Genomic DNA, 25,183 nt, shown 5'->3' on the forward strand with positions numbered 1-25,183 from the left:
CTTGAGGCCTGACACAACTGCATCACTTACCTGTGACATACGTGTCCTCTTGAGGCCTGACCCAGCTGCGTCACTTACCCGTGACATACGTGTCCTCTTGAGGCCTGACCCAGCTGCGTCACTTACCCGTGACATGACCTTGCAAATTCCATCCAACTCTCTGTGCCTTGGCCTCCTCCTCTGTATCCAGCGGTGATAACTCCTGCTTTGTAGGTTGCTCTGAAGATTAAGTGAAATGATGCTGTGGCAGGCTTACTGCTCTTCTAGCTCAGCGCCCGCCTTGTCAGGTAGGCACAGCAGGTTCACCTTCTCCTTGTTGCCGAAGAGTGATTTGAGCCTCAAGAATAGAATGACTTGTTCAAGTGAATGAAGAACTGAGATCCCACCCAAAGGTGTTCTGCCAGTGGAGATAAATCAAGTATGTTACATCCATGGAAAAGCACACTTTGCAGCTATTAAAAGGAAATCGGTCAACACTCTGTAGGCACCAATATGGAAGGATCTCTGAGTGCTGTGATAGCGGAGCATCTAGGTACCTGTGCCAGTACTCCAAGCAAATGCCCTGTGTAGTCAGGAACTGGGGGAGTCTCAGGCCAGGCCTCCCCCGTGGTCTGGTTGCTTCAGGAGCTGCTCCTGGCACAGAGGATAGGAGGGGGTTAGCAGGGGGCAGCCAGCTCTGCTGCGAAGGAGGGGAACAGTCTTAGGGACAACCAATTAAACCTAATTCAATCAATGTAAATATTTGATTACACCAGTGTAATTTATTATGCAGAGTTGCCCTTTCTGACAAATGGAAGCTGTTTTGATAAGTGGGATTGTAACAGAAGGGGTTTCAACAGGCAAACAAACCCAGCTGGGAGCCTGCCCGCAGCACGTCAACAGCATGCGGGGCAGGCCCAGGACCTGGGGAGAATGCCCCGAGGAAGTCGGATCTCTGCCCGTGAGACCAGGCCGCTGACCTTGAGCACGTCTGTCCCCACCTCCGTGCTGTTCCACCCAGCAAACAGCAGCAGCAATGCTTACACTTGCCGAGTATTTGAACATCGCAGGAAAACACTTCCATAATCTTTTCAGTCTTCATTAAGCACAGTCTGGAAAACCCCTAACAGTAACAAATCTTTCTGTTGGGCCAGTATTTTTATATTTTTAAATATTTTTCATGTCTATGCTTCTGATGGTTCCTTACAACATACCTGTGAAGTCAGTGAAGATGGGTATTCTTGTCCTTGTTGGACAGGTGAGAGCAGGAAGCATAGAAGGGTTGAGTCTCTGCCAAGTCCCCCAGCCAGTTACCCACTAAGTCACCTGGCCAGTCACCCACTAAGTCAGCCATCCAGGCCACCCAACCAAGTCACCCTGCCAAGTCACCTACTAAGTCACCCAGCTAAGCCACTCAGCTAAGATACCCATTAAGCCACCCAGCTAAACCCCCAGCTAAGTCATCCACTAAGTCGCCCACTAAGCAACCCAGATAATCCACCCAGCCAGTCCCCAGCTAAGACACTCAGCTGAGTTACCCATTAAGCCACCCAGCTGAACCCCCCAACCAAGTATTTCACTGTCACTCCCTAAGCCGCCCAGCTAAGGCCCCCAGCTATCACTCAGCTGTCACCCAGCTGTGGAGCTGGCACTTGAGCCCAGCTCTTCCACCCCAGTGCAGTGCTCCCCCTGGTCAAGTTCATATCACTGTCCTGGAATAAACAAGGACCCCCCCAAGTCCTCTATTGAGTAGTGTCTAATGGTCAGGAGAAGTGCTATTTCTTTCCAGAACAAACAAATTGTAGTAGGGGGAATATGGGTCTCAAATCCAGGAAACCCAGAGTCTAGTTTCCGGCCTGCTCCTGTTACTGTGCAGCCCAACCCTTTGAATCCTTGGGTGTTATACATTTCTTAATTTCCCCACACAAACTACTGTGAATAGGTGGTGTGAAGCCCAGTTGCAAAGTAGTTTGCTCCAAGCCCCGACCCCACATGTGTGAAAGCTGACACATGTCACGTCACCTCTCTGTGGCTGTCCTCATCTACACCAAGACCAGTGGGCTTAGGAGTTCTGGGAGGACCTCAGGGCTCTGCCAAGCCTCAGAGCATCTTGTTCCCTGGCTGGAAGCTGAGGGAAGTAACCCCCATCGGCAGGCCACCTCCTGCTGCAGGTTGGAAGGACGCCAGTGACGGAGTGAGGGATGCAGGGATGATTATGTGGCAACCAGCTTGGGGGGAACCTCAGGTGACACACCTCACACGGCCTGTTCAGTCCTTTGAGGAGGAGAAGGGTGGTCTGCCTCCTGGGCTCTGTCTGCTTTGGGCCTCATCCGCTGAACAGACAAGAAACCTTCCTGAGTTGCTTGACTCCTGCTGTTAGAAAGATCATCATGTGAAACCCTTGTCTTACTGAGGGGAAACTGAGACCCAGAAAAATTAACTAACTTGCTCAAGGCCACACAGTAGGTTAACAGGGAACCAACAGAACCGACTCCAGATGTAGGTGTTCTCACAAAGATTATTGCCCACCTTCCAGAACCCTCTCTGGCCTTTCCGTTCTGGCAGTTAAATTGCCAGTGGAAGGAGCAAAGCTGTAACAATACTGAGACAACTCCATACAAGTGGGGGTTTTGGACATGGGGTTTTGGAGGACTTCACGGTAACACTGTCCAAGGCTAACAACCCCAGCAGAAGTCTTGGGGCTCTCAGAGCTCCCATGGCACCCCCAAGTGCTGTCTCTTCCTGGCACCCACAAACTGCACCTAAGCCTGCACAGCCTGTGGCAGAGGCCAGCCGCTACTCCCTCTGGGACAAGGAAGAGCCTGGGCTGAGGCAGCTGCAAGCACAGGGCAGAGAGAAGAGTGAGCGGGTCCCAGAGATGGAGCAGCATTCCGCTGGCCGTAACCAGGAAGGAGGGGTCCAACTGACAAGTTTGGGAAGCAGTTGCAAGCCACTGACTTAATTGTTTTCCTGTATCTCCATGTGTTGATACTTATTACTTGGCTTGTTATCTGCTGGTTATTTAATCTATGTTTTGTAATTACTTCCCTTCTATCTTTCCCTTAGATGGTCATGCTTTTCTTTTTGCTTTGAAACACGGACCTACATTTTCACAGGTGCAGGAGTCAGTTATGCTGCCAACTTTCCCGTGGTGTTTAGTGAAATGGCTCAGTCATGGTCTGGATGCCTTGTCCCCTGCGCCACCCTGGTCAGGGAGCCATCCCAGCCCTGAGCTTTCCCCACTCCTTGTCAGCTTGGACCCTGGGCTCTTCGGAGGCACGTCATAGTCGGAGGCACGTCATAGTCGGACGCACGTCATAGGCGGAAGCACGTCATAGTCGGAGGCAGCCACCAATCCGTGGAAGCCAAGGGGTACGTTGGCATGACGACAGGGTGGGGCCGAGCCTAGGCGTTAGAGTGAGTGGCCCTTTGACACCAGTGCTTCAGAGTGGACTCTCAGCACGGTGCTGTCCCTTGGGGGTCTCGTCCGTCTTTTCCTTCCCCGACTCCCTGCTAGACTCTTTGGTGGACAGAAAGCTCCGGGTAGCCGACTCCACATCTCCGGCTACCGACAGAGCGTCCACATCCCCGCCTAGCGACAGAGAGCGTAGAAAAGGACTGCGCCCAGCTGATCCACCGGCTCCTGCTTCGTTTCTGCTGAGCTAGACCCAGCGAGCCTAGAGAGTTGGGCTGAGTAACTAGTATTTTCATTTAATTGGATTTGAAGAAAGAACATATATATACGGGGACAACCACAATCTTTATAAAGGTACCATTCCTGCAAAAATATTAGTCTTCAAAGCAAAGGTTGTATTTGTATTGTTGGTTAAAAGTTGTATTTTTAAAGAAGCCTAAGTTCTAGTGGGAGGGGAGCTGTTCCTGCTTCCACTTTTGTCCTAAAGTCAATATAGCAGTGAGACTGATCTTTAAAAGTTATGAATCAGGTAATGTTGCTTCTCTGCATAAAAATCTACTGATTTTAGAATAAAAAAATCAAATTCCTTAATGTGACCAGAGGCCCCATGGGCTCTTGTTCCTGACTATCTCTGACTTCGCTTCCAATCAATCACTCTCACATACTAAGCCCTAGCTACCGCCAGCTGGGCATTTCTGTTTCACAAACAGGGAAAGATTCCACTGTGCTGTCTTTGCTCTGCTGCCTGTGTCCCACGATAACAGATCACCATCCTTCAGGTCTCAGCTCAGATGTCACCTCCATGAGTTTTTCCCTCATATCTACATCTTCACCTCCAACATAAAAATACCGTCGCATCACCCTTTATTATTTTTTCATAGTACTAAACAATCCTGAACTTTACTCTGTCATTGTTTACTGCCGTTTTTCTTGTCTGAGAGGAAGCATAGCAAAGTCATTAAGAGAAAGAGCTCTACAGCCTGACTCTCATGGTTTGAAATTCCAGCTCTGCCCTCTGCTAGCTCTGTGACCTTAGGCAGGTTCTTTTCCTTTTCTGTGCCTCAGTTTCCTCATGTACAGAATGAAGATAATTCTAGTCTCTACCATATAATGCTCTAAGATTTAAATGAATACTTGAAAGTGTTTAAAACTGTCTCAGCCAACAATACTTGCTAAATGTTAGCTGTTATTATTATTAATATTATTTTTTATTATTGTCTATCTTCCTGTATTAGAACATAAGTTCCAGGAAAACAGGAACCTTGTGTCTTGTTCACGTGTGTACCCTCCGCAGATAGAACAGTGCGTGGCACATAATAGGTGCTGAGTAAGTATTTGTTGAATGAATGACTGATTGTTGCACTATGAAGTGGACAAATGAAGTAATAATGACAAGGTGCTGACACCATTACAGAAAATACCCTTGGTTTTTGTTCTAGTGGCCTTCATCAGGTCTGAATTAATGACCCTGATTCATTTAATATCTAGCCCACCACCTAATCTTTTGATAATCAACCATGATTAAATAACCACTCCTGTAATTTCATTAATAGCAACATCTAATCAGTTTGTGAAATTTAAAGCTTTGATTTAATGGTCTAAAAGTATTAATAAGAAATAAGAAAATTAAAGTGTTAATAAGTATTAAGTAAAAAGTTTATGTAACTGATTTTAAAGTACAAATAAGAAAACTACAAAGCTTTTGGCTTAAATGTTTTGAAAGTATTAGAAAAAGGAACTAAAATAAAGTTTACTAAAAACTTAAAATTCATCCTATCAGCTGCCTTTGCTCGCAAAAATCTTATATAACTTCCCAAGAATTCTCATTTTAAACCCATCAATACAAAAATCTATTTGAGCCCTTACTTCTCCTGCTAATCCTCTGATACTCCTAATTTTTTATTGCCACTCTGCAATAAATAATATGACTTCCCACATTCCCCGTTGCTCAAGTCCACACCCCTCTTCCACCCATGTTCCCTCCTGACCCTCTTTCCCGGGAGCTGGTGATGCCCTGACTTCTCTGGGGAAAGAGGCTCTTAAACAAGGCCTGCTTATCTCCCCCCAGGCAGATCTACCAGCTGCCCTTGACTCTGCCCATACCCTCAGTTTCCCACGTGTGGTGACCCCAAACCCTCTCCGTTGTTCTCTGGATCCCAAGTCCTCCAGCTTTCCTAGTACCTGGCGCCCTGCTGTATTTCCTGTCTTTAATTATCTGTGAATCCATCCCCTTCAGGTCATTCTCACCAGCTTTTGGATCTGGTGTAGTATATCTTAGCCTAAAAAAACGCTCCTTCAAAAAGAAAAGGAAGAAAAAAAAATTTATCCTAAACATGCCTACAATGTAAGCTTCACAAAAGAGAATGAATAAATCATTAGGCAACTGAAAAAAAAATGCTCCTTCATTTTAATATGACAACGTTACTATTTTAATCAATGTATAAAGGATGTTTTATATAATAGCTGTGATTGCAAAACTGATTATTCTTATGGCAGGATGTAGGAATTCCAGCTTCACTGCTTATATAAACACTATATGCAGTTGAATTAAACATCCAAAAGAAAAAAAACCATAAACTTTTAAAAAGGAAATTTAATATACTGTTTGTACAACCTAGGGTTTGTAAAGACCTTTCGATCAAGGCAGGACACCTAAGAGCTACAAGAGAAATAACTTAAAATTTTTATCTATATAAAAAATTAATTTTATGGCAGAAGATGCCCCAAATTAAGTCAAAAGATAAATATTCAATTAGCAGGTAAATTCTGTTATGCCTATAACATGTAAAACTTTATTACTGCTAGTACTATTATTAATAGTAGTACACATACCAAATACAGCCCAGTGAAAAAATAGGCAAAGAATATAAAGAAGCCATCCAGAAACAGCAATTCCAAATAGACAACAAACATAAAAGATACTCAACTTCCCTATTATGAAAATGAAAGTAAACTAAGAATGAATTTACCACATTACAGCATCAAACTGGCAATAATTCTTTTAATTAATAATATTATTGAATGGGATTGGGAGAAAAGGGGATAGAGTCAGACAGTGGAGAGGCATTGGCTCCCCATTGCCCTTGCAGTAAAAGTCAAAGGACTCATACTAACCTACAAGACTCTCCCCTATCTAGTTGACCTCCTGTGTTACTTGTGCCTCTCTTGGTGTTGTCTGAACATAGCCCCTGTCTTAGGGCCTTTGCACAGCCAAGAATACTCTTACCTGTCTTGCTCAAGTCTTTGTTCAAATCAGGTCAACCAACCGTGACAGCCTGTTTAACGTTTCAGCCATCTTCTACCTTGGTCCCCACCCTCCTGCATTCCTTATCTCCCTTAACCTGTTCTACTTTTCTTTTCTGTGTAGCACATATCATCCATGATCCTGTATAGCATGATCCTTATTCAGCCCTATATAAATTTGTTTTATTATTTCTTTCTCTGTCCCATACAGCATATAAATTCTACAAATGCAAGAATCTTTGTATTGCCCAGTGATGTAAGCCGAGCATGTGAGACAGAGCCTGGCACCAATAGGTACCCACAACGATTTTCAAATGAGTGAATGACTGAATGAATGAATGAGTTTTAACAGGAAAAAGTCACATTTTTATGTAAAAAGTTACTGTCTTAATCTCTTTTATATTTTAAAGGGAAAAAATAATTAACATTCTGCTAGTCCGAAATTCAGATTTGCAGTGAAGATATGCTAAGACACAGAAAGATGATTTCTTTTCAGGAAAGAATCTCTAAATGAAAATCATGTGATTATTAGGCTCTATACATACCATCAAAATTCTAATTCAGTCAGCCCCACCCTGAATCCAGTAACAACTCTCATTTAATCTACTTCCCTCCTCTTCTAATTGAATCACTTTCTCCAATGCGAGTAAACCCTTTCATTACAAAGTTACCAGCCCACAAAATGTGACAATTTTGCTTGAGGCTTTTAGTAAGAAAATGGAGGAAAAAACTCAATGCTCACAAGTTAGAAATTACATTTAAAGTAGTATAAATGATAGCATCTGTTCTATTTTTAACCTAAAAATGATTAATTTTCTAATATAAAAAGCTGGTACTTAAATCTGTTTTGATAAGTGAAAAGGATAGAAAAATAAAGTAGCTTGCCTTCTACCAACAAATCCTGATTTTAATTGAAGATACTTTGGGACCAATAGAGGTGATTTCCTGGGAACACCCTCAAAATGAAATTTGCTGATTGTCCAGGCTACATTACTATATAGTATTATAATTTAACCACCTCTTATCTGATCCAAGCACATAGCTACCTATCACTTTCTGGCCACTCCATTATTACTAAGACAATTAAAAGCAAGCATATGAAAAAAAATCAGTTAAAATGAAAGAACTAAAATATAGAAAATAAAGGGATAGAAAAGGATGTACCAGGCAAATATTAAAAAACAACAAAAAACTGTGTAGCAAATTAATTATCAAAAGTATTCTTTGAGTAGCATTAACAAGGACATTTGTGGGGCATCTTTTGCATTCCAAAGAAATGGAAAACATTAAGTCATGAACATGTATGTAACTAATTGTATGGTCTGGAAAGTTTGAGACAATAATAAAGAATTAAAAGGTAAAACTGACAAATCTGTAATGATGGGAATTTTTTTAATGGCAATCTCTGCCAGATTAAACAAATTAGCAACATTGATGCATTGTGTGCACAGATACATATGCTTACTGTATTTATATTTGCATATATATTTATATGTCACATTTATATATGTATATAAAATCCTTCAACTAAAACAAAAGAAATATATATTCTTTTCAAAAAATGTTGGACATTCATACAATTAACTGTAAAGCCCCCAAATAAATTTCAATTAATGTCTATGTACTCATTTCTAAATGATATGTAGTCTTTCTAATTTTTGAACTTTATATAAATGTTAAAAATGTTTATATAAATGAATCATGTAAAATGTTCAAAATGTTTATGTAAATGAATTGTATGCTTTTATGTTTTGCTTTCATATAGCTGTTCTATACTTTATAGAATTTAATTGGGTAAAAGTACACAGTATACTGGGCTGTTTATACTCTGCACCCTGATTCCCAACCCCAAGCTACCCCCATGAGGACATCTGGGCCCAACAGCTTGGGAGGAAGAATGATTATTTATTAATTTAAAAAATTATTTCCAGTTTATTCCATAGTTGTTACTTTTTTCAATGATGTCAATTAAAATATTTTAAAATTATTTAGCTTCTTTTTAATATCATGTATTTACCTAAAGTATTATGTTACTGTACCTTTTTTCTTACTCCTACTTTTTCACTTATTCCTACCACATATGCTCTTTTTCCCTCTTGACTAGCTTTACTTTTGCAGGCGTCTACCTTTTTGGATCTACTTACTATTAAGCTTTTGCAAATACTAACCAATTCATTAATTTCTAATATTAATGTCACTTATTCCTTCCACCAGGTTTTCTTAGATTTATAATATTTGTTCTTTTTAATTCTACAGTAAAGTGCTCAATTAAAAAAATACACAGGATAATTTATTCTAATAATTATGTTTCCAGTGTGGTGATATTACAAATAATGCCACGATGTACATTTTTGTAAATGTGTGGAGGTGCGTGGGTATACATTTCATTTATACACCCCATCAGCAGGTTGAGTTCTCCTTGTCTTATAATCTCACCACACTTGATATTGTCCAACTTTTCAATTCTAGGTAATCTGGTGGGTTTATAGTGATATCTTATGGAAGTCTTAATTTGCTTTTCCTTCATTGCTAATCTATTTATGTTTATTGTTCACTTGAGTTTCTTCTTTTGTGGGATATCTGTGTAAGTCTTTCTACTGAATTACCTTCTATTTAGATTGATTTCTATGAGGTCTTAATACATTGGGCACCAGTTCCCTGTCACTTATTTGTGCTACGTATATGCTTTCCACTTCTTGGCTTTTCTTTTTGGTATATTTTGATCTACAAAACCATTGATATTAGGGTAATTCAGTTTATCAGTCTTTTCCCTTTTGCTTAGTGCATGGTATTTCTTAAGAAATTTTTCCCTACTTTGAGGTTACATTGGTATTGTCAGATACTATCTTCTGAAGGGTTTATAGTCATGCCTTTCACAGATGTATCAGAAATTCGTCTATGCGTAGTGTGATAGAGGCTCTTGGAATAATCCTGTGAAGCAAGCCTGGCCTTGTCCCTCTCTTCTGAGTGCTGGGCTCTTCTTGGCCCTTTGCTCTTCAGTATAAAATCTTAAATGTAATGTTTTACAAAATTACTTTTGGGATAACTGAATCTCAAGATGAGATTGACAGTTCTACAATATTGAGTCTAAATCTATTAACAGGTTATGTCTTTCCATTTATTTAGGTCTTTAATTGCTTCTAAGTAAATTTATATTATTGTTTCCGTAGCAATCTTGTAAATTTCTGTTAGCTTTAGCCTTAGGTGCTGCTCAATTTTTAATACTTCAATAAGTGGCCTCTTTCTTAATTTGATTGTCCAATTGTTTGTTGCTGGTATATGTAAGTATAATTGTTTTTTATATATTGTACTTTAAATGCAGAGACCTTGCTAAACCCTCTTAGTGAACTCATAACTCTTTGGGATTTTTTATGTAGACAGTCATATCTGTGAATAAGGATAGCTTCTCTCTCCTTCCCAGTCTTTTTCCCACTTCTTTTTTCCCCTTCCTGCTTTATGTCAGGTCGGACATCCAGTGAGATCATAGGCTTCCTTGTCTTCTCCCTGATCTTAATGGGAAAGCTTTCAAATTTTCATTGTTAAGTATGATTTTTACTGAAGGTTTTGGGTCAGTGCATTTTATTCAATTAAAATTTCCCCCCACAATTTTTAGTTTGCTAAATGGATACGGAATTTTATCAAACACTTGTTGGCATCTAATGAGATTGTCTTTTAGTCTGTGTGTATTATTATATTAATTTATTTAACTGTCAACTAACCTTTCATTCCTGAAATAAACCCATCTTGATCATGATGAGTATATGGCAGGAATCTGTTTACTCAGATTCTATTTAGGACTTTTGCACCTATGTTCCTAAGAGAGATTGGCCCATTATTTTCCTTTTTCATAGTGTCTTTATTTAAGACTTCTTTAATAAAGTTTATATTATAGAACATGTTGGAAAATACTTTCTCTTCTATGGGAAAATTTGTCTAAGCTTGGAACTACTTCTTCCTTGAATGTTTGGTAAAATTTTCTGGGCCTAGATTTTCTTTGTTTAAAGAGTTTTGACTAGCACTTCAGTTTCCTTGATGGTTATAGTCAGTGTTCTATTTTTTCTTTTGTCAATTTTGCTGTTTTTTTCTAAGAATTTACTTATTTCACCTGAATTTCAAAATACATTGGCTTAAACTTGTCACACTGTACTTACTAAATTTTTGTCTCCATGTGCAGCATCTGTAGTGATGATGCTTTATCTTTTCCGGTATGAGTGTGACTTTGATCTCTGGTCTTTCCCATTTTCACCAGAAGTTTGTCAATTTTGACTTTTCAAAAAGCCAACTTTTACTTTTGTTCCTCTCTATTTCATCAATCCTGGTATTCTTTTTATTACTTTCTTTCTTCTACTTTCTTTGCTGTATTCTTTTTCTAACTTCCAGACAAGTTAGATGCTTAGCTAATTTAATTTTCCAGCCTCCTATCTTTTCTTAGATATTTATTTAAGCCTATAAATCTCCCTTTTACTATTGCTTACCAACATCTCGCAGGTTTCAGAACATAGAATATTTGCTCTCATTTAAAGTATTTCTTAATTCCCATTTTTACTTCTTTCTAGTTAAAGTTTTATTTAGAACACATTTTTAATTTTATAAAATTGGGGATTTTTCTAGTTATCTTTTTAAAAGTAATTTATAACTTTATTTTATGGTCAGAGAACCTGCTTTCTATCCTCTTACATTTGTTAAAACTTCTTTTACGGCCACAGCTTTATAGTCAATTTTGTGAAATTTAAAAAATACTTGAAAAAATTTTGATACTACAGTTTGGGACTACAGAAGTTCAATATATGCCCATCAGGTCAAGTTTTAGATTGCCTTGCTCATGTATTCTTTGTTGTTTTTCAACTACTTCATGAGTTAGTAGAGTCCTGATAGGTGTCTGATTTCCCTTGGTCCCTGGTAGTCTTAAAAGTGTGTCTTAAGGTGATAAATGATAGGATGTATCTTAATGTTAAAGGTGAGAGCCACTCTTGCTAAAGTCTGAAATGAGGGTATAATTTCTACTAAGTCAACATTCAACATTTTACTGGAGATTGTATCTAATTATGTAAGACTGCCATTCCCACCTAGCTACAGAAAGAAGGAAAGAAAGAAAGAAAGAAAGAAAGAAAGAAAGAAAGGGAATAAGAGCTATGACTATTGGAAAAGAAGGGATAATAATTTTTGCCTTTTTTTCAGAAAATATCATCTATATGAAAAACTTTAGAATCATGGCCAAGCTTACAAACTAATAGGAAATAAGTATAAGGTTTGAAAAGAGATATAAGATTAATAAATAACTAAAAATTAATAGAACAAGTGTTCATTTACAAAGCACTCAAAAATTATAAAATTCCTAAGGATATATTTAAAGAAACATACATTATCATTATGGGTAAAATTCTGAAACTTTATAAACACATAAAAGAACTGAATAAATGGAGGAATACACCAATTCATTGATGGGGATGCCCAATATGGGAGCTATGTCCACCACCAAATTTATTTTAACTTCATGCAATTTCAGTTCAAATCAATAGGATTTTTATGGAACTTGACAAATTTACTCTAAAATAAATACTGACATTTAGCTCTACTAATTTTAAAGATGAATAAAGGCATGGGGACTTGCCTATACCAAGTGTAAAGCTACTTAATTAAATTAAAACTATAGTTTTGGCACAGAAATGGGCAAATTAATGGATTTAAATGAAGAGTCTAGAAAGAGATCCATGCTCATATTTGAACTTGGCATATAAGAGTGGAGTATTCCAACTCGGTGGGGAAAATGGTAGTAGACAATTAGATTTATACCAAAAATCCTAACAATAACCACACAGATCCCTACCTCCCAACAATAACACAATTCTAAATGGGTAAAACAAAGATGAAAAACAAAGAAAACAATGAAAATGAACCTTTGTGACTTCATGGAAGAATGGATTACTTAAACAGGAAGGGAACAAATCACCATGGAAAAGATTAATAAATTATTATGCTTAATTTTTCAAAATAATTAAAACCCATAAATCCAAGTGAAGATGGTGGCGTGGGATGATATATTTGCTGCAATACAATAGATAGAGAATTAGTATCCCAAATATTTAGAAAATTTTATAAATCAGAAAAAAAATTTAACTGAAAAAATGAAGTATATAACCAGTAATTTACAAAGCTAAAACCCAGAAAAGGCCATTAAATCTATGAAAATGCACATCATCAGGAGACAGGCAACGTATTCATATAAAAGGAGATAAATTATTTTGCCAATCAAATCACCAACAACCAGAAATTTGACATCAAGTACATCTGGTGGTGTGGACGAAGAAACTCCTTCTCTGCTAGTGAGTGTGTTAATTAGGAAAATTAGTAGGTAAAGCAACTTGACATTGCATAACAATATACAAAATGTAATTTGTATTATTTCTACACTACCTAAAAATATGGTGATATAATTTCTATACCACATAAAAATAACACTTAGGAAGATCTACCTTAGGTAAATTATCACATATAATTACAAGGACACATATAAAAGGTTTTGAATGCAGCATTGTTTATAGTAAAACACTGGAACTAATCCAAATACTCCCCAATAGAGAAATACATCAATAAAATATATTCTTATGACAGACTACATATGTAGGTATATATAGGTATATATAAATATATCTTGAATCTGTTAGTGTTGAATTTAAAAATTGCAGAAGTGTTAGCATATCTAGTATGAAATCATTTATATAAAATAAAAATAGATGCACAAAACAATACTCTGTATTAGTATATAATGCACATGCGCACACAAAAACACCCACAGAAAATGCACTACATCCACAATGCTAGGGAGGAGAAAGAAATTAGGATTTGGGTTTGAATCTGAAAGGAGCTTCTTCACTGGAAGTATTTATTTCTTCTATTTAAAAGTACTTGCTGCAGAGACAAGACCCTTCAGGATGTCTATTCTCACTAGTTCTATTAAGCATTACACTGGAGCTTCTAGTCAGGGCTGTTAGGCAACAAAAAGAAATAAAAGGCATCCAAATTAGGAAGGATAAAACTATATTGATACATGAAATGATTTTATGTAGAGAAAATCTTAAGGAACCATGAACAAACTACTAGACCTAATAAACAAGTTCAGTAAGATTACAGGATACAAAATCATTATTCAAAAATCAATTGCTTTCTATACACAATGAAAATTCTGCAAAGTTAATTCCATTCACAATAGCATAAAAAACATAAATGTTTAGGAATAAACAAAAAAGTACATCACTTCTACTGTAGAAATTATGAAACACTCTTAAAGAAGAGCTAAATAAATGGAAAAGCATTCCATATTCATGGATCAGATGATTTAATATTGTTAAGATGGCAATACTCATCAAATTGATCTATGGATTCAGTGTAATCTCTATTTTTCCTCTGACTCCCCACCCCTAACCTCCAGAAATTAAAAGCTGATCATAAACTGATATGTAAACATAAAGGACCCAGAATAACCATAACAGTCTTGAAAAGGAATTTTAAAATGTGGATGACTCACACTTCTCCACTTCAAAACCTTAATATACAAAACTATATACAAAGCTATAATAAGACACTGGTATAAGGATAGCTATGTAGTTGAATGGAATACAATTGAGAGTCTGAAATGAACCCTTATATTTGTGGTCAATTGATTTTAACAAATGTTTCAAGACAAAAGTGAAATAGTAGTCTTTTCAATGAATGTTGCTGAATCAATGGATATCTACCTACAGAAGAATGAACATGGATCTCTACCTTCATGCCATTCACAAAAATGAAGCCAAAATTGGCTATAGACCCAAATGTAAGCTAAAACCAGAAACTCTTAGAAGAAAACACAGGCATATATCTCCATGACCTTGAGCTAGGCAATAATTTATTACATAAAACACCAAAAGCACAAGCAATAAAGAAAATTGATAAATTGGACTTCATCAAAATTTAAAACTTGTGCACTTCAAAAGATATAAGAAAGTGAAAAGATTACCCACAGACTGAGAGAAAATATTTGCAAATCATACATTCAACAAAGGACTTGTAACCAGGACATATAAACACTTCTTGCAACTCAAAAAGACAAATAACTCAAAAAGATGAGCAAAGTATTGGAATAGAAATTTCTTCAAAAAATATATATGGCCAATAAACATAGGGAAAAATGCTCAGCATCGTTAGTCATTAAGGAAATGCAAATCAAAACCATGAGATAAGACTTCATGCTGACTAGAAATGGAATAAAAAAAAGACAAAAAGACAAGTGTTCATTAGGACATTGAGAAATTAGAACCCTCATATGTATTTGCTGGTGGAAATTTAAAATGTTGAAGGCACTTTGGGAAAATGCATAACAGTTTCTCAAAACATTAAACATAGGGCTGCTATATAACACAATTCCATTCCTAGGTATCTACACAGGAAAAATTAATGTCCACTTAGAGATTTGTACATGAATTTCATAACAGCATTATTCATAATAGCCAAAAGATTAAAACAACCCAAATGTTATCAGCTGATGAGTGCATAAATAAAATGTGATCTATTCATAAAAGTGAAAAATTATTCAACCACAGAAAGAAAGAAAATGCTCATATATGCTACAATATGGATGAACTCCAAAACATGCTGAGTGAAATAAATGGACACAAAAGACTGTATATCATATGACCCTTTTTATATGAACTGTCCAGAATAGGCAAATCAAGACAAAGTAGATTAATGGTCGTCTGGAGCTGAGGATGGAAATGGGCTGTGACTGCAAATGGCATGAGGCTTCTTTTTGGAATGATGAAAATGTTCTAAAATCAGGTAATGGTGATGGTTGCACAGCTCTGTAAATATACCAAAAATTACTGAATTGTACACTTAGAGTGGGTGATATTTTTGTTATGTAAGTTACATTTCGATAAAGCTATTTTTAAAAACCATTTGAAGCAAACATGACAATATAAAGATGTTAATTCTGGGCTGGTTGGAATGCAGGTTTTTGCTATATATTCTTTTTTCACTATTTTTAATGTGTCTGAAAAACAAAATATTAAGACAGCATAAATTCCTGGGCTCTACTTTCAAATGAGACAGATGCATACATTTAAAGTCTTTTTATTATACTCTTCCCTCTAGAGACTGACAGTTGCCCCCAGCTGCAAAAGAAATGACTGGCTCCTTGTCAGAGCACTCTCTGTGAAGCCTACCAGGCTTACATAGGAAACCAACTCTATAATGCTTGACTCTTAAACATACCCCAAGAATAACTGGACATATGAGGAAAACATTTAACATTAAGGAAACCAAAATATCCTGGAAGGGTGGATTCAGAGGAAATAGACAGATACAACATAGAGCACAAAAGAATCTTTTTTAAAAAAATCCCCAAAATTTACACTTCTAGAGAGAGAAAAGAAAAGCTGCAGCCATGGAAAAATATCAGAAATCTATAATAAAAGGAATATCCAGAGAACAAAACAATTTCTGGAAATGAACTGCTAGAAAGCTTGGAAAATAAAATATAATGAACAAAAAGATGGAAAATAGAGCAAAGATAACAAAATTAGATGATCAATCTAAGAGGTTTAATATCCAAATGTATTTCCACAGAGCAAGAACTAAAAATAGTGGAAAGGAATATACAAAGAAATTATTGAAGAAAATTTCTCAGCCATGAAGGACATGAGTTTCTACATCAGAAGTTCTAGAACAACTGTTGACAAATAAGACCAATCATCTTGATTGAATCTGAGAAAATAAAGAGCAAAAGAATATCCTAAAGTTATGCAGAGAGTAAAAGTGGGTTGCACAAAAAGGATCAGAAAACAAATTGGTTTTGAATTTCTAGAAGCTAGAATTCAGTGAAACAGTGTCATCAGAATCCCAAAAGTATAAAATTAGAACAAAGACACTTCAGACATAGAAACTTTGCCAGACGGTGGTTATATTTGTGACCAGCCAAAACTCTGAATTCCCTTTTTACATTGGGAAATTCCCACATTATGACCCTTCCCTTTACAAGGTTGAAGCCAGAACTCAATTGTCCAGCATCTATTGCAGCAAATATGTAGGCACATGACCTGGGCTCCTCCAGTCAGACACTTCCATGGAGACCTCAATTTGAGGAAATGTGAGGAAATCGATTTTGTACAGGATTTGTCCCTGGAGAGGGTGGTGAGAGATTGGGCTTTCAGAGGCAATAGTGGCATAAGTTCTAGTCGGTAGTGTCCCTCGCTCAAGGTCTTTGGTGCCTTTGACCACAGGAGGTATAGAAATACCTTAATATAGATTGTTGGATAATTTGGATACTGTTTCTGGATGCAGACTCCAAACCCTATTCCCCTGTCCTGTTGGAGATTCTGTGAGCTCCTTCATAATCTCTGATGAACCTTCCGAAGATGCTTCTGGTGGATGTGCTCACTGACACAAGGGCATACACTAGGGAAGAAGAGAGATGGGTGGAATCAAGGGTCTAACATAATATTGAGGGAAAGGAAATCCCCAGAATTATGGATAACCAACCCCAGGATGCAGGCTCTGCAACAGTCTAAAGACTAGCCAATCCTGGTTGAAGAAAGCATATTAAAGCTCCAGGCAGAATATTTTAAAAAGAGAAATCTGATTTAGTACCTGATGTGGTTTATGTAGTTAGAAGAGGTGTACACTGGTGGAAATGAATTTGGGAATGAGTTAATGTGTATTAAGCCAAGCAAATGACATAATAAGAAAATTATTTACTATAGGATAGATACAATTTTGTACATGCAAGGCAGTGTAATCATAGCACACTACGTGACTCAGCTGAGACTAATTTTACATGGTAAAAATTCAGACTTGATTTAACCAAAAAGTTTTTGTATCTACATGACAGGCTGAGGCAGGGGAAGTCTCTGTGTTAGGATGAAACAGAACTTAACCCATGCCTTTTGTGGTATGAGTGCCCACAATCTCTAAAACTGAAAAGTCTGCAAATACTAGGAAAACAAAAGAAACAGCTGAAATATGTAAGAGTGATCTAGGAATGGGAATGAGGGAGACAGTGTATTGGTCAGGATTCTTTAGTTGCATACCATAGAATTCACTACATTAAGGCGAAGAAGTGTTTTTTTTAAGCATTAAAGTAATTTACAGAATTTCTTGGAGAATCCAAGAATGAGGCTTATGTGCCACTCAAGCAATGTCTTCAAAATGTATTGACAATTCAAAGAAGCATATATTAGATGTTGCCTCCAAAGTCAACAGCGTGGCTGTGTCTTGGCGATAAGGGGCTCAAGAAGGCTTCTGGCTCCTGCTGCTCTCTGCTCCGGGTACCACTGTGACTGCTAAGTGCCCCTGTAACAGAGGAAAGCAAATAGAGAAGACTAATGAGGTTCATATTACCATGCTCAACTTACTTCATGTCACAGTGAAGTCATAATGTGATATTTAAGTTGCTAATATGAAGGACATGTCCTCCCGGCAAGTAAAAACAAAGGTCAAGCTCCAATATTTGTCATGATTTCATCTGTACTCTTCCAACTATGTCACAATTACTCTATGGTGTTCATGCCTGACACTTCCTGCCAGAAGTCTTTATATCTTCATTCCTGGATGTTCCTAAGTAGGAAATCTACACCAAATATTGGACTTTGGAGCACAAAGTATACAGAAAAAGTCACCTTTTTATCTTAACTTTTCCATGTAGCTTATCAAGAAGGGAATGTTGAAGCTTGTGACGCAGAAACATGAAAATATCTTGGAGAGAGAGAAGCAAGCACATCTAATGGAAGTAATTTATTACTTTAGATAAGTGCCCATTAGAGGTGAAAGGAATATGCTGGAGAGCTCTCACCTCAGCAATTTGTATCAAGCACCAAATAAATGGTCCAAGCAAATAGTACTCATGGAATGTGGAAGACAGAGTCCTCACTAAGGTCTAGGATTGCTAGGGAAGGGTCCCTAAAGTAGGACCTATATCAGGAAGGAGGAAGGCAGGGGTTATAACTAAGAAAAGAGAAGTGAGGGGGAGATAACATAGAGTCAGAGACAATGGCTAGGAGCATTTGCAGCCAAGGGTTTGTTGAAGCAGCCATTGAAAGATACATCTGGGAAAACAAAGAGAAAAAGATGGTGACACAATCTTTTACTTTGCTCAATCCAAACTCCACTGAAGTGACAGTACTAGAATTTTTGTTTTAAGAAATGTTACAAAGAGAGCATACAGTAAAGGAAAGAAGATAGTTGTAAAATTTGAAAACAGATGGACACATAGAAACCGATTTCTCAAACCCGAGAAAGTTGAATCTTAAACTGGCAGTGAGAAAAGCTAAGCAGGAACTCAACTGTCCACAGACTCCAAAAGGCTTGGGATTTCCCGGCACTGGCTTCCTCTGGATGTGGACGGAGGCTAAGGAAGATTCGCTGAAAGTCTGTGAAGCAGCTGGAGCCTCAGACTCCCTCGCATTCTCTGGTAGCAGGATAAACTCCTCCCTCATCTTGATGGAAAACCAAGTTTCATTTTCCAGAGCAAGTGGAAAAGGTAGTCTCTGAACTGAGGACTTCCAGGAACCATCGGCAGTGTGCTTGCCATCGGGAAAACAAATTGATTTGGTGAGCTTCACAAGTTGGGTATTGGAAATGTCAGGATCTTTTTCCATGTGGTGGGGAAGCAGGCCTGTCCCTCCCAGGAGGAAGATTGGAAGACCCTTCACTGTTGCATATGACCAGCTCTTAGAGATGCGGGTGTCAGAGCTTCACCCAGACCCAGCCCCGCCAGATCACCATTCAGGGAAGCACAATCACTAAACCTATCCATACACCCAGTTTTTCATCAGCTTTTTTTTGGGCTATACTCATATATGAGCCAACTACTAAGGATCATCAGACATTTGAGGAAAGCCTTACACCTGAAAGATAGAAAACAAAATGAAAAAAAAATGTAAAAAGAAATTTCAAGAAACAGACCATGCAGGGGGAAAAAAACACTTCAAAGCCATTGACACTTTAGTATTTTCAGAGAGATTGAAGAAGTGTGCCTGTGAAATAAGAACAGGACAATAAGACTGAGGGGAAAAAGGGTGGGGGAAGGTACAAAAAATGCTAAGGGATCAGAAATGACTTGCTGGAAATTAAAATTTTGATAGGGGAAATGAAAAAAACAATTGAAGGAGTTTGGGGAGGTAAAGATGAGGGGATTTTTCAAAAGAGAGTGTGTAGTGGTAAAGGGATAGAAAAGTGGGAGAAGAAAAGATACAAAAATTAAGGACCAATCCATGAGGTCCAATATCCAAATAACAGGAATTAGAGTTAATGTGCATAGGAAAAATGTAGAGGAAGTCTTCAAAGAAGTAACTTAAAAAATGTCTTAAAACCAAAGCACCTGAATTTTAAGATTGAAAAAATTTAAGAACACTCGGACAGCAAAAAGCTTCTGTAAACAGAGAAAACACACAGCAAACAGGTCATATATAGAGGCCTGTGGACCAGTTTCATCTTCCTTATTCCTCACACCATACACACAAGACAATAAAACAAATTAATAAAATAAACCAGTTAGAATGAAAGGTATAATTAAAATTAGAATTAAAGATAAAATTAATGTACAAAAAAGAAAAAACCATGAAGGAATACTTACCTGCCTCTGGACAGGGAAGTAACTTACTGAATATAAAAGACATGAAAGACATTACAAAGGAAAAGACAAACAGCACTATAAGACATTGAAATGTATGTCAAAAACACTTTAAATGAAATAGAATTAAAGTTATAAACTAAATGGCAAACTGGGAAAAACCTATGAGCACATATTCATATGAGCTATATTTAATTTGTGAGGTCAGAGACCTTTTAGGAGCAAGAAGGTGTGTATGAACCAAGGATGTACAGAGATAAAGTGTAACCCCTGGAGCGGCATTTGGGAGGAAACAGCTTGATTTGTAGCCATCAGTTTCAGCAGAGAAGTGGGGGCAGAACCAGAAGGTGAGAGAGGGGAGGAAATGCGTTTGTGGACGCAAACTATTTTCATGTATGTTTTCAACATGTTTGGAATTGAAATGAAGGTGAGAGGGAAGACGGTAGCTTAAGTCAGGAAAGAGACTGATAACTGATGATTTAAGAGAGACAAAGATGACTGTGATATTTAATTGACTGTGTCCTGGAATAAGGGGGAGGTGTTGATTTAAGGAATTTAACGGAAGAGATAGCCATGGGAAGAACAGAAGAAGTTCTAGAGATGGAGACACAAGCTGTTGAATTAAATATACATTTTTCTACAATTCATTTTCTACTCCACTGATTAGGGGTAATAATAGTGCCGACTTCATAAACTAGCTGTGAGCTTTCAATGAAATATTATATAGAAAGTGCTTAATAAAGGGCCTGGCAGAGGGAAGTGCTAAGTATAGGTGTCTCTTGCTGTTCATATTATATAAGGTATAAATTATAAGTGCTAAACATGAACTACAAGAGGTGGAGGAAGAGATGGTGCTTTGTGGGTCAGTAAGGGAAGATATGGGATCAAGTTGATGTACTTGAGAAAGGATGGAATTTAAGGACAAAGATGGAAGGGAAATATGGGAGAAATAATTGTGGAAGAGGAGAGCAGTTTAAAGTTGAACAGCATAAAGTAAAAGGGAAAATTTGAAGACATCAATAAGATAGTTAAAAAATGTCCTGAGTTCAAAAATCTGTTTCAAGCATCCCATTCTCTTTCTAGCTTACATTTCCCAGTGTTCTAACAGAATTATTTGACCTAATGGAGAAATTCAGCCCACAAATCAAATACTCTTTCATTCTCCATCTCTACCCTCATGTTCTCATCTCCTTTTTACACAGGATAAATTTAATTATCCATGCTTATAATCACCATTTTGTCCCTCCATCCAGTCATCAGTACCCTTGTTTCTCTCTCCCTGAAATACACCTGCCTGGTAAAGCCCTAACCCTGCTGGAAGCTTATTATTTAAATGCTCCTCCTCTCTGGGGAATAATTCTGCCATTGGCCATTGTGGAGTTGCCAATAGTAGTGCAAAGTATGGGGATAAATGCCACAAAGTTACACAGTATGAGTTAAGGACTTGATACCCTTGTAAGTGTGTGTCAAAACAACGCACACAGTCTTCCCATTTCTTCAGAATTCCACAGAGAGGAATCCCTTTTTCAGGAGGAATCCTGGGCGTGTCTTGGGTTTTGTTCTAAGGGAGGGGCCCCTTCCCCCAATGCTCTTCCTTCATATAGAGCTTTGGTGACAGCAACTTTATCAGGAAAAGGATGTACAGACTTGGGGAATCAAGTAGCCTGGAAGTCATGCCACCATATACAGGAGCTGTCTGGGAAGGCCAGCAGCCCTCTGCTTTAGGAGGCAGCTGGGGACCTCAAGTTCCTTTGGACAGTACAGTTCCCCAGCCATGGGAAGGGAGCCACTGTTCCCACAGGAATCTGAACTTGAGCATGTTCCATCCACCTGGGGGAATATCTAGGGTCATTTTTGGACAAGTTGCTCTTTTATAACAACCTCTCCCCAAACTCTGAGTTTTCATTAGGTATATCTGGAAAAGGGAAAAGGGAGATGGTGTTCTTTAGAGTCTAAATAAATTGCATTTTTCATACTCCCTAAGAATGACCCAGATTGTCATCATCTCCCTCCACCTCCATTTAATTACAATATGTCCTACAAAGCCCTGGAGATAGTTTTACCAGCTGTGACCCTCCTTCCATCCTCTGATGTTTACATTGAAAAAGGACAAGAGTGTATTGATCCTCCTTATCCCACGTTTTGCAGATTCTTCGGTGCATGAGGGTCCAGCTAAGGCAGAGGTCACTTACTGCTCACTTCAAGGGTCCCTGCCACTAGTATTCATGTCTGCAGCAAACATTGGTTTGACACACTCTTACAAAAGCCACCAGCAGGGGTCACAGGGAGCAAGTCCTTCCTTTGCTATTTTTGCCCCAAACCCTAGACCCAAAGGAAGAAGGGATTAATTATATTTAGTCAAAGAAGCCAAACTGGCAACACCCCTGGGGGCAGTAGTAGTAGCAGAATGGGCCCCAGCCCCAGCTTCCTTTCATCTGAATGGACCTCCAATAAGGAAAGACAGATGCTTGGGGACCACAGGAGGTATAGGGGGTGTTACTATTTTACACTGTGGCAGGCAAGCTGATCTTTTGAAGTCTTATTGGGGAGACAACAGGGTGAGGAAAATTAAACGGCTGGACCTCTAAAGGGAATGGGGTTCCCTCCTCCTGGGAGCCCCCCCTCACCCCATTTTCTTGGCCTGACTTTCATCTCCATGTGGCTATGTGCAGACCCCGCAGCACCAACGGTGTTTTGTGCCCAGACCACCGTGCTCTTTACTCTACGACTTTCCCTCCCATCCCGGCAGCTTTCCCAGGGAAATCTTTCCATTCCTAAGAAGGCCCTGACATTTGTATTATCTTCAGACCCCACAAACCTGGATCTCCCTGAGGTTTCTGACAAATTTTCAGAGAATTTGTCCAGAACCAGTAATTCAGAAATTCCCAATAATTCTGTAAGGTGACTCCAAGTGGATTCAGAACCTCTAGGAAGTCTCTGATTTCATACACCAACTTATGACAGGAGTAGGCATGTTTCGCCTCTTAACAAGTGAGTCTTTTATTCCTAGGTCTCTCATTCCTTTGGGGCTGCTTTCTGGGGCAAAGGACAGGCTTGCTCTCTCTGGCCCTTGCTAGTGGCTTTTGTAAGACTGTAGCAAACCAATGCTTGCTGCAGACCTGAGCTCTAGTCTCTGTAACTCTGGCTGTGGAAGTAAGCCATTTTTTTGAGCTTACAAGTGTTTTTATTTTTAAAATATGATTTCAGATTTGTTGAGGGTTGGCAGTCCTCTTTTCCCTTTCTATTTTCTTATAAGAAATCTCAGAGAAAAAAATTCAGGCAGAACACCAATGTTTTGTGGGCTGATAACACTGAAAAGGATGCCACTTACTAGAACAATGAAGGGTATTTCTATTGAAAGAGCTGGTTGGATAGCTGATTGGATTCAGTTGTGATTAGACTGGGGTTGATGGAATTGGGGTGCGGCTGATTTGATTAGAATTTTGAAGAGACTTATAAATCCTGATCAGCAGTATGTTTTATTTGGCGAGGTTTTCTTGAGAAGAGTGTATATGTTTTCTTGAGAGAAAATAATCACTAATTTTATCGTAAACAACTACCAGAGGAGACCTCACTGAAAAGATCATATCTAAGCTCAGCCTTGAAGGGGTAGGAGACCCAGCCAGGAATAGGAGAAAGCCTGGGGAAGGGCTGATGGCGGCCCAGATCATGCAGGGACCTTCAGAACAGTGGGAGGATTCTAAGTAGGATGGAGTCAGCGTGTCCAAAGTTTAAGGTGAAAACAGATTATTTGTAGAGGGGAACAACTAGGAAATTATAAGAAAGGACCACTTGAGATCATGCTAATGAGAGAGTTTGCTGATGTATCTTGTTTTTCTACCTTAAACAAGAGAATGTTTCTCTTGTTTCACTGTTAAGGACACTTGCTATTTGTTTTTACATTGAAACACTTTATCTTACAGTAGAAATTTTTCTGAATGGTTTTCAAGTAAAGAGTTTTCAAATCATGAATGAATGTTCAATTTATGAAATCATTTTTTGGTACCTATGAGCTGATGTTATTTTTCATTTCCTTCGTTAATATCTGATTATATCATTAGATCTTGTGATGCTGAATCATCCTTGCATTCCTGAGATACAGTCTATTTGATCATGATATATTGTTCTTTTAGCATTTTGCTTTATTGGTTAGATAATATTCTACTTAGCAAGCTTTCATTTATGCTTTATTTTCTGTTGTCCTTTTCCAGCTTGGCAATCAGATAAGTTAGCCTCATCTGAGTAACTTTTCAACCTTTTCTATAGCATGAAAGATTTGTATAATCAGTTGTTTTCTTAAAAATTTGCTAGGTTCACCTATAAATGTGTGTCTCAGGGTTTTTTAAGAGTCATGCTTTGATCCAGATTCTTATTTGGGATATTGGAGCTTTCTTGTTTTACTTGGATTCATTTTATGTATGTTTCCTCTCTAGAAAATCATCTTCTTATCTGTTTAAAATGTTGATGTCAGATGCTCATAAGATTCTCTTGAGATTTAGAAAAATTCTCTACTATATTACTAGATCTATGCACAGTTTAATTCCCAGTATTGTTTATTTCCACTTTCTATCCTTTCTTAGCTGTTATGCTCATGGTTTGTTGCATTTCTTAGTCTCTTCAAATGACATTATTGCCATCATCCTTCTGTTTTGTATGTATTATTTTCATTAATTTCATCTTTATTCTTTCTTATTTCTTTACTCCTCCTTCTCCCATTTCCTAGCTTCTTCAATCAAATGTTTAGTTCATTTATTTTCATTCTTCCTTTTTCTTTTAATACAATGAAATATGTCTCTTAGTCTTCAGTGCTTCTCACTCTAAACTCTGTTTTTAAATAAACATATGGAAATTTGTGAAAATCATAACTGCCAGATGAATGATAACAATTAGCTATTCTGATGGCTGTGTAACCAGCACCTAGATTCCAAACAAAATATTAATGT

At 38.0% G+C, this 25,183-nt stretch overlaps 1 protein-coding gene and 2 long non-coding RNA genes across 4 annotated transcripts in view; 1 reads left to right on the top strand and 2 right to left on the bottom strand.

Annotated features, from left to right (window-relative positions):
- Window positions 1-755: 755 nt before the first annotated feature.
- On the bottom strand, window positions 756-3,201 carry LOC140850194 (uncharacterized). 2 transcript variants are annotated; one of them, XR_012132879.1, is made up of 3 exons: window positions 3,086-3,201; window positions 2,234-2,352; window positions 756-1,102 (listed from the first exon to the last, which is right to left on the bottom strand). It is a non-coding gene; the product is annotated as an uncharacterized lncRNA (long non-coding RNA). The 2 variants fall into 2 exon arrangements; XR_012132878.1 differs by having other exon boundaries at window positions 2,234-2,349; window positions 3,082-3,201.
- Window positions 3,202-3,451: 250 nt separating this feature from the next.
- On the top strand, window positions 3,452-8,051 carry LOC118972495 (uncharacterized). The gene is made up of 3 exons (XR_005061512.2): window positions 3,452-3,748; window positions 4,630-4,721; window positions 6,849-8,051. It is a non-coding gene; the product is annotated as an uncharacterized lncRNA (long non-coding RNA).
- Window positions 8,052-17,803: 9,752 nt separating this feature from the next.
- The window catches only part of LOC118971619 (uncharacterized), a 605,019-nt gene continuing 597,639 nt past the window's right edge, over window positions 17,804-25,183 (bottom strand). The window contains exon 7 of the mRNA XM_073239450.1: window positions 17,804-17,962. The gene's annotated coding sequence lies outside the window, so the exon portion shown is untranslated. The remainder of the gene's footprint in view (window positions 17,963-25,183) is intronic.

Source organism: Manis javanica, chromosome 6 (genome assembly GCF_040802235.1).
Source record: "Manis javanica isolate MJ-LG chromosome 6, MJ_LKY, whole genome shotgun sequence".
Classification (NCBI taxonomy): domain Eukaryota; kingdom Metazoa; phylum Chordata; class Mammalia; order Pholidota; family Manidae; genus Manis; species Manis javanica.